This window comes from Quercus suber, unplaced genomic scaffold (assembly GCF_002906115.3).
Source record: "Quercus suber isolate HL8 unplaced genomic scaffold, Cork oak 2.0 scaffold_70, whole genome shotgun sequence".
NCBI classification, from domain to species: domain Eukaryota; kingdom Viridiplantae; phylum Streptophyta; class Magnoliopsida; order Fagales; family Fagaceae; genus Quercus; species Quercus suber.
The window spans coordinates 1,314,834-1,327,591 of NW_027069535.1; positions in this window are offsets into that span (position 1 = coordinate 1,314,834).

The following is a 12,758-nucleotide window of genomic DNA, read 5'->3' on the forward strand; positions in this document are numbered from 1 at the left end:
TTTTTTTTTTTTTTTTTTTTTTGCATTTTGAGGAATCCTAATTTGCAAGGGATTAATTTTATTTTTCCTTAACTGATTTGGGAATTTGTTATAGAATTTTTTTGTGTTTGGATTTGGAAATTTGTTAGTGAGAGGGCAGAGGGCAGAGCAGAGAGATGAGAGAAATGAGGAATGATGTGAAAGGATAATTTGGTAATTGTATTGTGAGTCCAACGGATAGCTTTCAAATGTGCACGGCCGTTTTCCAAAATGGAGCTCTGATGCTACATATTTGTTGCGCGTTCCTGGACTATTTTTTCCTTGGCCCAAAACGCAACTTTTTGAAAAAGTTGCGTTTTGGGCTTAGCCAAACGCAAAAAATTGTCTCAGCATTTTGCAATGCGCATAATGGTAAAAGTGGCCTCAAAACGCCCAACCAAACGGGCACATATAGTATTAGATTAGATATTTATGCTTTCTAGGAGAAGAGCTTTAATATGAGATCTTGGTGCCTTCTAGGAGAAGGACTTTAGCATTAGAAGTCTATGCCTCCTATTAGAAGGGCTTTTTGTGTGAGTGTTTGATATTTCTTGTGAAGTGTGGAGATGGTAAAAGATATAGATGTTTTATGGGATGTAGTATTTGTAATATGTATGATATATGAAAGTATGAGAGATATGGAGGTTAAAAATAGTAAAAATATGAGATTATAACCACTGGAGAAGTTGTAGAGATTGTTTTCTAAGAGAAAAGATTTTGTAAGAGAAGAGTGTGAAGATGTGTTTAGGTATTTGGAGATAGGAGCAGTAAGATATGTGTATTTTCTGAATGTGGAGAGTGAGAGAATGAGTATAAGAAGGGTAATAGTGCTGTAGTATGTTTAGCAATGTTATTGGGATTTATTGCTGGGATGTATGAGGGCTTATGAAAGGCATTTATGAGCTAAGGGCTGAAGGGTTTAGTTTCTCATTTAGAAGCTAAAAATGCAAAAGCTCAGAGTTTCATTAAGAGTTTAAGAAGATCATTAGAGGGAGAAATAATAGGGAAGTTTATGAGAGAGTTCTCCTCCATTGGTGTCTCCCTTGAGGTGTTGATGAAAGGTCCCCTTTAGAGCTGAGTTTAAGGGGGTATTTTAGCAAATAATCTCAACCAAAATCTGTCTCAACTAGCAATGAATCTTCAGAGAATCCATCCTTAGATTTGGCCAAAAATGGTATGTTTAGATTTAAGGTGTTCTTGCTGTTTCGGGTAAGAGCTGCTGGGGAAAGAGTAGCAGAAAAGAAAAGTATTTTAGCAAGAGAAAGGTAGTTTCTTTTGTTGGTTTTGGTTTTATCCAAATGTGGAAAAAATCAGTAATGCTCAGGCTGCTGGGTCAGTTGTCACAGCTGTTCTGAAAAAGCTGTCCCAACTGTCAAGAAAAGCTGTGACAGCTATCATTAGGCAGTTGTTATAAGATGACTGTTGCTTTGGGCAGAAAGCAGATGAGGTCAGCTAGGTGATTTCAGACTGCTAGAGAGGTCATTTTATGGATTTGGCTGAAAATGGTAAGATCTCTTTCAAGGGTATCTTGCTATTTTGGGTATAGCAGCTGGTTGCTGGGATTTCAGCATTAAATGGCTAATGATATCACTTCCAACCAGGTGTCAAGTGCTGAGTACACTGTTGGGGTTCTACTGGAAATGCTTCCTTTTCCGGGTGTTTGTGTTTTTGGTGCAACGTTCCATTACAACACATTTTCTAGTAAATAATAGAATGGTTGGTTGAAAGTTAATGAAGTTTTAGAGATTTAGTCAATGTCTCATTAGGTTGTGACATAATCTTGGTGAGCAAGAAGAGTATTTAATGCTCTGCTTTGGCAACTGGCAGAGAAATATATGATCTAATTATGACAGACAGCAGCTGGGTATTAGAGATATCATGAATATTTTGCATATAGTTAGAGATTAAAGATAGCCAACCAGATTAGGTCATGTGTTTAAGTTGGATTTTAGCTGAAAGTAGTTATATAGTTTATGTAGAATAATATAATGAAGTTTCTAAATTTGTATAGCAACAGTTAGGGATTGAATGAACAGTTATTTTCTCAGCAGTTAGATGCTGGAGATATTGAGTATTTGTCATATGATGAATATTAAGTTTTAGGAAAAGAGCAATGGAGAATTTTATCATCTAAAGTACTATGCAATAAGAGATGCTTACCATATGTTACTCGCTACACACCGACTCGTTAGAGTTCAAAGAGTTAGAGAAGACACGCCAAGCAACATGTCTCTTTTATCAACTTTAAACCGCTGGAGCTTTACTAAACATACCTCTTAGCCCTCCAAACCACGACTCCCAAAGTTTCCCCAAAGAGACTTATGAGCATGGATCATAAGCTAAAGATGAGATGACGTACCTTGAGTTTTATTGTCATTTTGTGTAAATATAGGCTCTTGTTGAAGAAGCCGCTTGCCATAAGTGTAAGAGAGGTAATATGGGCCGTGGGCTTTGATTCATTGCTTAAGCCCGATCCATATGTTGATGTTGATGATGTCGTGGGATTATGATCCCAATTGATGAAAAAGAAATGTGTACCATGGATCTACCTCTTGAAGTAAGGATCTCGCAGGCTATGTGAGCCCAATCCATGTAGTTTAATGAGATATGAGCTTATTTTGGGCTTTAAAGAGATTTACAAAAAAAAAACAATAATATGTTGATGTGGCATGGGGTTGCCAATGAAATAATGCCATGTGGGCTAAAAAAAGAGTCCTTAACACTATATAAAAACAAAAGAGCAATGATAAAAGCATGATGCTCTCTCTTGACAAACGACCACGACAAAAGCTGCTAAAATAATATATAGTTTTTCTTAAAACAAAAAATTTACTTAGTTTGATAAATTTGTAAAATACAAGACTTGTTCTTCATATTTTATTTTTGTTCATTAAAATAGAATATAATATTTTCATAGAAATCTAAATAATGATTGTTCTTGTGGTTCAAACAAACCATATAAAAACAAAAGAGCAATTATAAAAGCTTGATTTTAAAGTTTTATCTCAAAACACAATTTCACATTTTTAATTGAAATAGTGTTTAAAAATAAAATAAAATAAAGATTTCAATATATGTGGAGGGTGCTATAAAGAGTGTCTATCAAAATTTTCCTAAAAAAGAAAAATTATGTTTGAGTTTTCCTTAAAAACTTTTAACACTTGGTTTAAAAACAGACCAGATAAATTTAGTGTATGTTTTGTAGGGTGTAAAAGTAAGAAAATAGAAGATGGTGGAAAGAAAATGAAAGATGAATAGCTATTTTCTCTTATTTTCTAGAGTAAAAGATGGAAGAAAGGGGAAAAAAAAATGGAAAGATGATTATTTTATTTGGACTTGCTACCTTTTATCTTCCCAAAATTGGAGGAAAGTAGGGAGAAAATGTTTCAAGCCAAAGTGTTTGATTAATGAATGATCTCACTCTCATAATATTGAACAGGGAAGTTGTATAGTTAAAGAATACAATGAAGATAACATTTGGGTTGCTATATATCTCTTCCTATTTTGTAGTTAAATGAACATAATCTAGAAATAAGCTTAATTTTGTATCTAGATACACTTGATTATTTTTATGATATCTTGATTTGGTTTGCTCTTGTTTGAAGTTTATTATTATCATCTGGTCCAATTCGTTGAGTAGAAGCTGAAATCAATAAAAAAAAAATCAATGGGGTCGTGAAGATGTGAGTGAATTTTTTTTTTTTTTAATTTTTGAGAAGAGAAGAGAAGATGTGAGTGAATTAATCCTCGCAAGAAAGATAAACATGTAATCCAATAGAAGAATATAATAAGAAATACAATATATTTTATTTTTATCTCCACTTTTCTATCCTTGTGTCAAACACATACAAAGTTATGATTTACTAAACACCAGTATTTTATTTCCCCATGTTAGATTCCTCGCCATATTGCTTGCAGGTTGAACCTGCCCGGTTCTGTTCTTATAATAATAAACAAACAATAGTTTTTTTTGGACATAAATAAAGGTTAGATGACTGTGAGCCATGTATGACTGTGGCCAAAATAACAAAAGCATCGCTATCTAGGATTATCATTCAAATTTCAATTAGTAAGGGAAATATAAAATAATAGCAAGAAAAAACACTTAAAGATACAAGATTTGACATTTTATGTTTTTAATAATTTTTTTTTTCGAATTCGACAAACAAGTAGATGACCAACTCTAGGAATATGATTGATATAGAGGAAATGCCCTAACGACTTTCCGTAAATTTTCATTTAAAAAAAGTACCACTTGCATTATGGGGTGGCTACACTTTGGAAGAAAATGGGCTTTTGCCCTTTTTTTTTTTTATAAAAAAAATTAGCATTTTGTTTCATTTTTCAAACTAATTAGGGCCCCTGTTTTGAAATTCAATTTTCTAAAAATCGAATTTCAATTTAAAACTTGATTTTTGGATAATCGAGTTATAGCAAACTGAAAATTAAAAATATATATATATATTATGGAGCCCTATAGTGCCGTTTTAAGGACTCTATAGTGGCATTTTGGTTTTTTTTTTTTTTTTTTTTTTTTTTTTTAAGTTTGATCACCCCATACCTCTAGTGGCGTTTTAAGAAGCCTATAGTGACGTTGAAACTCAATTTTGAGAAAATCGAGTTTCAAAATAGGGGCATTTCTCTAATTAGTTTAGAAAATTGAGCAAAATGCTGGATTTTTTTGCACAAAATGGGCAAAGGCCAATTTTCCCCCTACACTTTGTGCATTATCCTTAAGTACATACGATAGAGTTTATTGTGTCAATATGAGGTATATAAGTTCACAAATTATCTATTAACTATTTGAGAGCTATCATTCAGTGTGACATTCCCTGCCCAGAGCAGTGGATGCCTTTTGGTTAATAATTGATATAAGCAATAAAACTATTAAAGTTACCAATAATAAGAACTATTGAAATTATTAATGAAAACGAACCTAGTAACTTCTAGAGCTCATAACCAAGTGAGATATTAAAATGATTGAAGATTATATGTGGAAATTAAGCTACAGGTGGGATGTGGTGGCTGGCTTTTGGTTTGGTGTAAATCTCATTTAAATAACGAATATAGGATACAAAAAAAAAAAAAAACCCGAACCTAGGTGGTAGGTACATACCTGACTCATTCAACTTAATTAAAGGTCTAATTAGTGAGTGTTAGTGTATTGGTTAAGGTTGATTTTTTTTTTTGGTAGCAATCGACTTGTTTTTCTACGGAGTTGCACAACATTTAAAAAGAAAAAGAAAAAAAGACAGGGTCTTCTTTCTAAGCAAATTAAAGATCAGTGGAGAAGCATGAATGATATAGATACTCCTCTACGTGGATGTTCTGGCTTTTAGTTAAAGGATGAGTCTTGTTGCTAAATTAGCAACTTTTCATGCACAAAGTGCTTAGAGTTTAGTGGAAAAAAAGTTCAACCAACGTGATTCAATATATTGTAATTATCTCAACAAAAAAAAAAGTATTTGTTGATAAGTTTTTATTACTTTTCAATATAGTTGGACTTGTTGGATTCTTCCTTAACGAGTACAATAGTACACCCATTAATAAAAGCTTTTAATTAATTATTTGTATCTTTTCAGGTTACTTGGAAAATGGTCTATAATTTCATACTACTCATCACTTTAAAAATGGCCTATGATTTCCAGGTGTTGCAGAAATGTGAATCTTGTGCTTGAAGGCCCTGAACAACCATGTGCGAATAACCTATTCAAGTTGATCTGCTTTCGGTGTTTCCTACTTGGCACCATTTTCAAAATGCTTGCATTCAATTACTCAACTATAGCTCAATTGCTTATTGAAGAGGTAGTGCAACTGTGTCGTGAAGGCCCATTTATAAAGCCCAAGCTGCCATAAGGCCCATGACAATACCGAAACCACTCTATATATCCAATCGTCCTAAGCCCACTGTATATATAATCTGTCCAAGAAATATCGCAAAAGGCAAAAGCTAACTTACCCAACATTGACTAGGTACGAATTTAAAATTGTAGTTTACCAAAAAAGAATTTAAAATTGTACAGATATTATTCCCGACACTCCTCACGTCACGATTTGATAATAATAATAAAAAAAAAAACACGTACTAATCATTGGATTTAATAAAATACAGGAGAAATAATAATAAAACGAAGTACGAATGATTTAATCGAAGGTGGTAAGTTCACAACCACTAGTCCCAAATCCTTTAACGACCTCTCCTTCCTTCATATTATTATTATTTTTTTTTTTTTAACAATAGATGAGACTTATAAATGTTAATCCCCAAGATCTTTTTAAATATGACAAATTATAGTTGATAAAATATATTATATTTTCTAAATTAAACTATTTATATTTATTATTTGAAATTGTTTTAAATTTTATAAGTTTTTTTTTAAGGAAGCATAAAGTATTCTACATTCAATTATTACATGAGGCGAGATATTTTGTAAATAATGTAATATATGGTTACAATTTGTTTCTAGTGTTACCTACAAATGATTCATCCATCTTGAATGACCTAAAAAGGAACCAGATATAAGTAAATCCTTCACTTATATTAGAAAAAAAAAATACATTTTTCTTTGATGGATATAAAAACACATTTGAGTTTATGTGTAACAGAGAATTCAAATAAAAAACATACCTGCATAAGCTAATTCTGCAATGTTGTTACCAGATATACTTCTCCCACAAATATTATCACAATACCACCAAGTGCTGATTTTCACTCTGACAATATCAGAAGTAAAACATCCAAAATGCATCACCACATCAACTTGGTTTGAGAAACAGGGATGTTTATTTGAATGAAGAAACATATGAATGATTTGCCATATTCTCTCTTCTAATATGTGAAGAAAGCATGGGAGGAATGAAAGTTCTATTAGCTGATAAAGAAAACAAGAAACCACTACTCGATAATTAATTACCACTGAGTTATTGACTTGTTAAACAACTTCAACGCCCAAATATTTTGGCAAAGAATTGATTTTTAAGTTCATATTCCTCCTTTTTTTTTTTTTTTTTCTCATAATGAAATTCAATACTTGAATCTTCTTCTTTTGGTCAAGCTAGATCTCCAACAAAGTTTTGGATTTAGGCAAGCCAATCATCACTCTTGCAACTTTCCACTAAGATGGGACAATTTCAAATTGTTAGTATCTTCAAATACGTAACGCCAAGTAATGATGTCAAATTGGGGCAATCCCAAATCTCAAGTGATTGAAGAGATATGATGTTGCAAATCCACTTCGGCAAAGTCTTCAAACTCAAACAATTTGAAATTTTGAGATTTTGCAGAGAGGTGGCCTGTTGAAGTCCCAGTGGAAGAAAGGCCAATTTTGGATGATCATACAATTTTAGATTTTGAAGCTTCCTTAGGCATTGCCATTCCAATTCCATACCATCCCCATTATAATTAAATAACACAAGTTCCTCAAGTGCAGTGAGATGTTTTATAGTTTGAAGGAGAAGACCATCATTGCCTTCCATTAGACTAATACGCAAAGATTTTAATTTGGAGACAGGGGCGAATGAGGTGGTAAGTGTTGAAGAAGAAGAACAATGACAACTACGAGCAGAAGAGATTGACTCTGCTATTGTTTTTGTTGTTGTTGTTGTTCAGTTTTCCGAAGATGCCATACTTATCATTCCCATCGATATTGTTTGCTCCAATGGCCTTAAGTTAGAGTTCCCCAAATATAGTTCTTCAAGATAGAGAAATAAAGGCATGGAATATAGTTTAGGGCAATGACAAATACTTAGAGAAGAAAGACGAGTAAATGAAGGCGGAGAATTCTTTGCCTTCAAGATTGCTATCATTGATATTCCCCCATAATTATCATCATCATTATCATCATCCACCTCGTTAGAGTACCTCCTCCTCTTCCACCATCCCTTTAGATTAGGACAATACCTAATTTGAAGGAACACTAGGGATGGCAGGTTAACACTCTCGGATATCAATGATACATACTTAAGAGAAGGAAAGTTGATCAATTCAAGAGTTTTGAGAGAAGGAAATTGATGCAATGGTGGCACAATTTGGCATTTCATTATTGAAATTGACATTAGGTGTACGAGGTATTTTAGTAACGAAAGCCAACTTGGATATCTCACTCCCATGTAGCCTTTTAATTCCAAATGTTTAAGATTAGGGGTGGTTCCAAAGCTTCGATTGACTTGTCATCGTACCTAACATCCACCTCATCGACATCTCCTTTTATCCACTCTAACGCTAAGCCTTCAAGGTGTTGCTTCTCTTTCAAACTTGCAGCCTTACATTCTAATTTAGTATCTTTATCATGTCTCAGATTTAATTTTAATCCTAAGATTTTCTCTCTGATTGTTCAATCCATGAAGTTCCTTCAATTCACCACCACACCTAGAGTCTGTACTCAACAAATACTCAACTAGTGACTGGAGATTATCAGATTAGTCAATTTCCCCAATTCTCGTGGCATATGAGTCAAACACCAGCACCCATCAATGTTAAGATGCCTAGGATTGACTAATTTAGTAAAATTTCTCGGCAATTCTATTAGTCCTCTACAACAAGAGAGATATAATATCTCCAAATTTTGCAACCTTGTAATGGAATTAGGAAGCATTTTTATGTAATTGTTCCCTGAAAGATCAAGATATCTTAAAAACTTCAACTTTCCAATAGAATGTGGCACACTGCCAATGCCAGTGCCATTCAAATCTAACAAGCACAAGAACTTAAAACTTGAAACAAATGTATCACAAGTTGATTGGTTCCATACTCGTGATTGGTTCCATACCACTTGACATGGATGCCAAGCTTGACTTGGCAAAAGAAATGTTCCCATCCTATTTGCTTTAAACAACAAGGTTGAAATTCTCAATGATGAGCCTAAATTAAAACCAAATGAGACGTGATGGGTTTTTTCACTAATGTTTTCCCCATTTATACCGAAAGTGATGTTCTCTAGTCCAACTACTAATATTGCCAAATCATGCATGAGATCATGTATTTTGAATTTAGGTACATCATCCCACCAATTTTCTTCAACTTCTTGAAAGAATGATCTCCAAAGTAATTCCATAAAATACTCATGACCAACATCTTCTAAACATTGATTTTGACCTAACAGCTTAATGAACCCTTTTACCATCCATAGCTTAATCAACATCTCCTTTTCAATTTGGTAATCCTTTGGAAATAAACTACAATAAGCAAAGTACTGTTTCAAATGTGATAGGAGATGATCATAACTCAACTTAAGTGTTGGTAGGATATCTATTTCTTTTTTATTTACATTTGAAAAATCCTTATTCTTGAAGGACAACCATTCTTGTTCTAAGTCTTTAAAGTACAATAGGCTTCCTATAGTTTTTATGGCAAGTGAAATTCCTTTGCACTCTCTAACAATTTCCATTCCAATTTCCTTAATTCTTAAATTTTTTGGTTCTTGTCATTTTTCAAATGCCGTTTACTTAAATAAAGACCATGACTCCTCTTCATCTAAACCCCTTAAAAAGTATGGTTCAATAGTTTTTGAAATCTTTGCAACCTTCTCCTCAGTCACCAATATTCTACTACCTCTTTCACCGCTTAGTAGAAGTCTTTTTAAACTATCCCATTTTTGTTAATCATCATTCCACACAACATTGCAATTTGCAAACAATATTATTGATCTGTCGTAATTCTTCCTCCCCCTACCCCCATTTTTTTTTTCTTTTTCGAAGCAATAATTATCTATCCTTTTTCACTTGTAAATTGCTTTAGATTTGGCTACAAATCCAACCTTTTATTTGGGTATGTGTAAATGCACTTTCACTTTCATTACAAAATGAAACGTGTTTTGAATCTAGCCATTTTTGACAATTTTGGCTGCAAGGCCGACCTTACCTTTAGGCATTCGCATTTCTCTTTCCCTTGACGGTGATCGCGTGATAGAAGACAAATGCATGTCACCAACGGATGCTTCTTCAAAGAATAGGCCACTTGGCCAATGAAAGAATCAATCCCTTGTTTTGCTTTAATATTTCCGATGGTAATGAAACAAGCTGAGACTATTTGTACGTTTTACCTGGAAATTATGTGTAAAACATCTTTGCAAACAATATTTGTGTGTTGCATCTCCAATTTTGTATTTTTGCCTTTTGGTGGCAATATATATATATATATATATGTCCATGTTTCAAGAGAAAATTAAGAAAAAATTTATCATCTCATCAAAATAATTTGTTTTGTAAATCAGAGTTCAAAATTCTCTACTTAGAGATAGTATTTACTCAAAAAAAAAAAATGGAAAATCTGAGTTTAAAAAATAAGGACATAGTTAAAGTAAACAAAAAAAAAAAATTAAAATCCTTTCCTTTTCTTCTTCTCAAATATTAATTTACAAACAAAAAATAAAAGCTTCAACCGCTATGAATGAGTCTCAAAGATATTGAATTACAAGTGTCCAAGCAACTTTGGAAGTTATTAGAGCAATCCTATTGAAATGAACTTGAGGCTTATGCTTGCGAGCGTCATTCATTCCCTCTTTTCCTTCTCAAATTATCCACTTATCAGAGGAAAAACCTTAAGGGGCATTTAGTTTGGTGGAATCGATATTATTCTTAGCCTCTAGATTTCTCGAAATGTGATATATACCACAATTTGGATGCTTAAAAATGTAACTTTTTTCTATATATGTTTGGTTTTATTAGAAATCTAAATTTTATATTTGATTTATTCCTAAGAATCTTATAAAAATTATTTATTTTTCACAAAATATCCTATGGTTTGTAAACACAATATTAAGTTTTTTTTTCCCTCCAAATAAATAATGAGAAATAAAATATACACAATAATTAATGGCAAATTCAATGAAACTATAGTATAACATTGTTTGAATAGCATGTATAATACAAGAATAATTATTTAATTTGTCAATTTTATAATTATTATTCTTTAGTTTTATTTCTATTGGTTAAAGGGTAAGGGAAAATGAGTAAAATTGTCTGTTTAGAAAAATTAATTTAACTTTTTTTTTCTTACATGGTGTTAGGACATATATGTTTTAACTTGATTAAGAACATATGTCACTTTTTTATATAAATTGGCTAATCCTTTGACAAAACGCACTCTACTTGTAATTGGGTAGTTCTAGGTGTTTTTAATACTTCAAGAAACAATGTTTCAAGGTCAAGTGTTGAAGTCATCAAGTCTGTCCAAGAAAAAGCAAGCTGAAGTGCAAAGTTTTTAAAGCTCGACACCTTCTCGATAGCTACCTCGACACCTGGCTATCTGTCGAGATCTTCAGCTGATTCTTATTGCAATCTCGATAGCTTCTCGATAACTGGTCGATCGATCGAGAAAGTTTATGTCCCCTCGACACCTTTTCGATAGCTGTATCTGTTGAGATTCATTAAATTTTGACACCTCCTCGACACCTCTCGATCGATCGAGGTTACGGGAAATCAGAATTTTCATATTTGATTTTTGGACGAGGCTTTTGTATTTGTGTAGAGTTTCTTTTCTCACAACCCTAGACCTATATAAGGCTTATTTTAGAGGCCGTCACATAAGAGAATACAAGGAGAACATATGCAAAAGGTGACTGATGCCTTATTCTCTCTAAAAGAAGCTACTGCGTCTTTGCGCCTTAGGGTTTTGTAACCAAGTGCTTCTTGATCTTTATTGTTGATGAAGTGAAGAACTTTGCAGCCAACATTCTTCTTCCTTAAGTTGGTGAGTGAGTCACGTTTTGAGATTCGTGCAAAGGAGTTAGTCACGTACTGGGATCCGTGCAACAAAAAGGGTGGCGTTCATATATTGAAGAGTTCAGAGGTTCTGAAGCGGTAGAAGGTTTCTGCTGTGAGTTCATCTACGGACATTGTAGAGTCTAGGGACAAAGGTTTTTTACTAGATCTGAAACTTCTCTTTTCTATAGTGGATTGCTTTTCGAGAAGGTTTCCCCCCAGGTTTTTTTACTGTGAAACTGGTTGGTTTCATTGGTTTTCCTGGGTCATCATATCTTGTCTTATTTTATTTTTCTGCTGCATGATTTTGACATGATATTGATGTTTGTTTGTTTTAACAAGTTTTATTAATAATAAATCTAATTAACAACTTGGGTTTAAAACTTGTTAATTCTATCAACCGGGGTCTAAATTTCCCAACACATGGGAATGCAAATATCTATATGTTTTGAAGGGAATCCACATTTCTATAAAAATGGGGTTAAGTGAGAATCCAAATTCCCCCAAACATTGATTTCTTTGTGCAATTTGCAACCAAATATGAGAATGATATAGAGTCTTCCAACATTCTTGAGAATCTTAAAATATTCCTCATACCAAATGCCTCCTTAGAGTATTGTGGGTAAAGAGAAAGGACGCTTATAAAGATGTCAGTTTTTTTTTAAATATGTAAATTATTTTAAAAAAAAAAAAAAAAAAAAGAGCTTAAAAAGTCATGGTGATTATTCTCTTGTACTCCTTTTACACCATTTTTTACATAATATCTATAATTGTACACATTAATTTGCACATTTTAAAGAGCAAAAATGTGACATCCACATTTAAATATAAAAATTGGATATAAAAGACAGATACCATAATTGTTCACATTTGAGAGGTTCAAATAAGTTGTATGAGACCATAATTACTCTCTACCATTAATGTACACACAACTCTCAAAGTAGCTTGCAGAACATGATGTTAAAATTGTATACCCACCTTTTCTCTACTCTTTACCGCTTATGGTGTAGGCATATCTATCTACGCAACTCCTTTCCTCT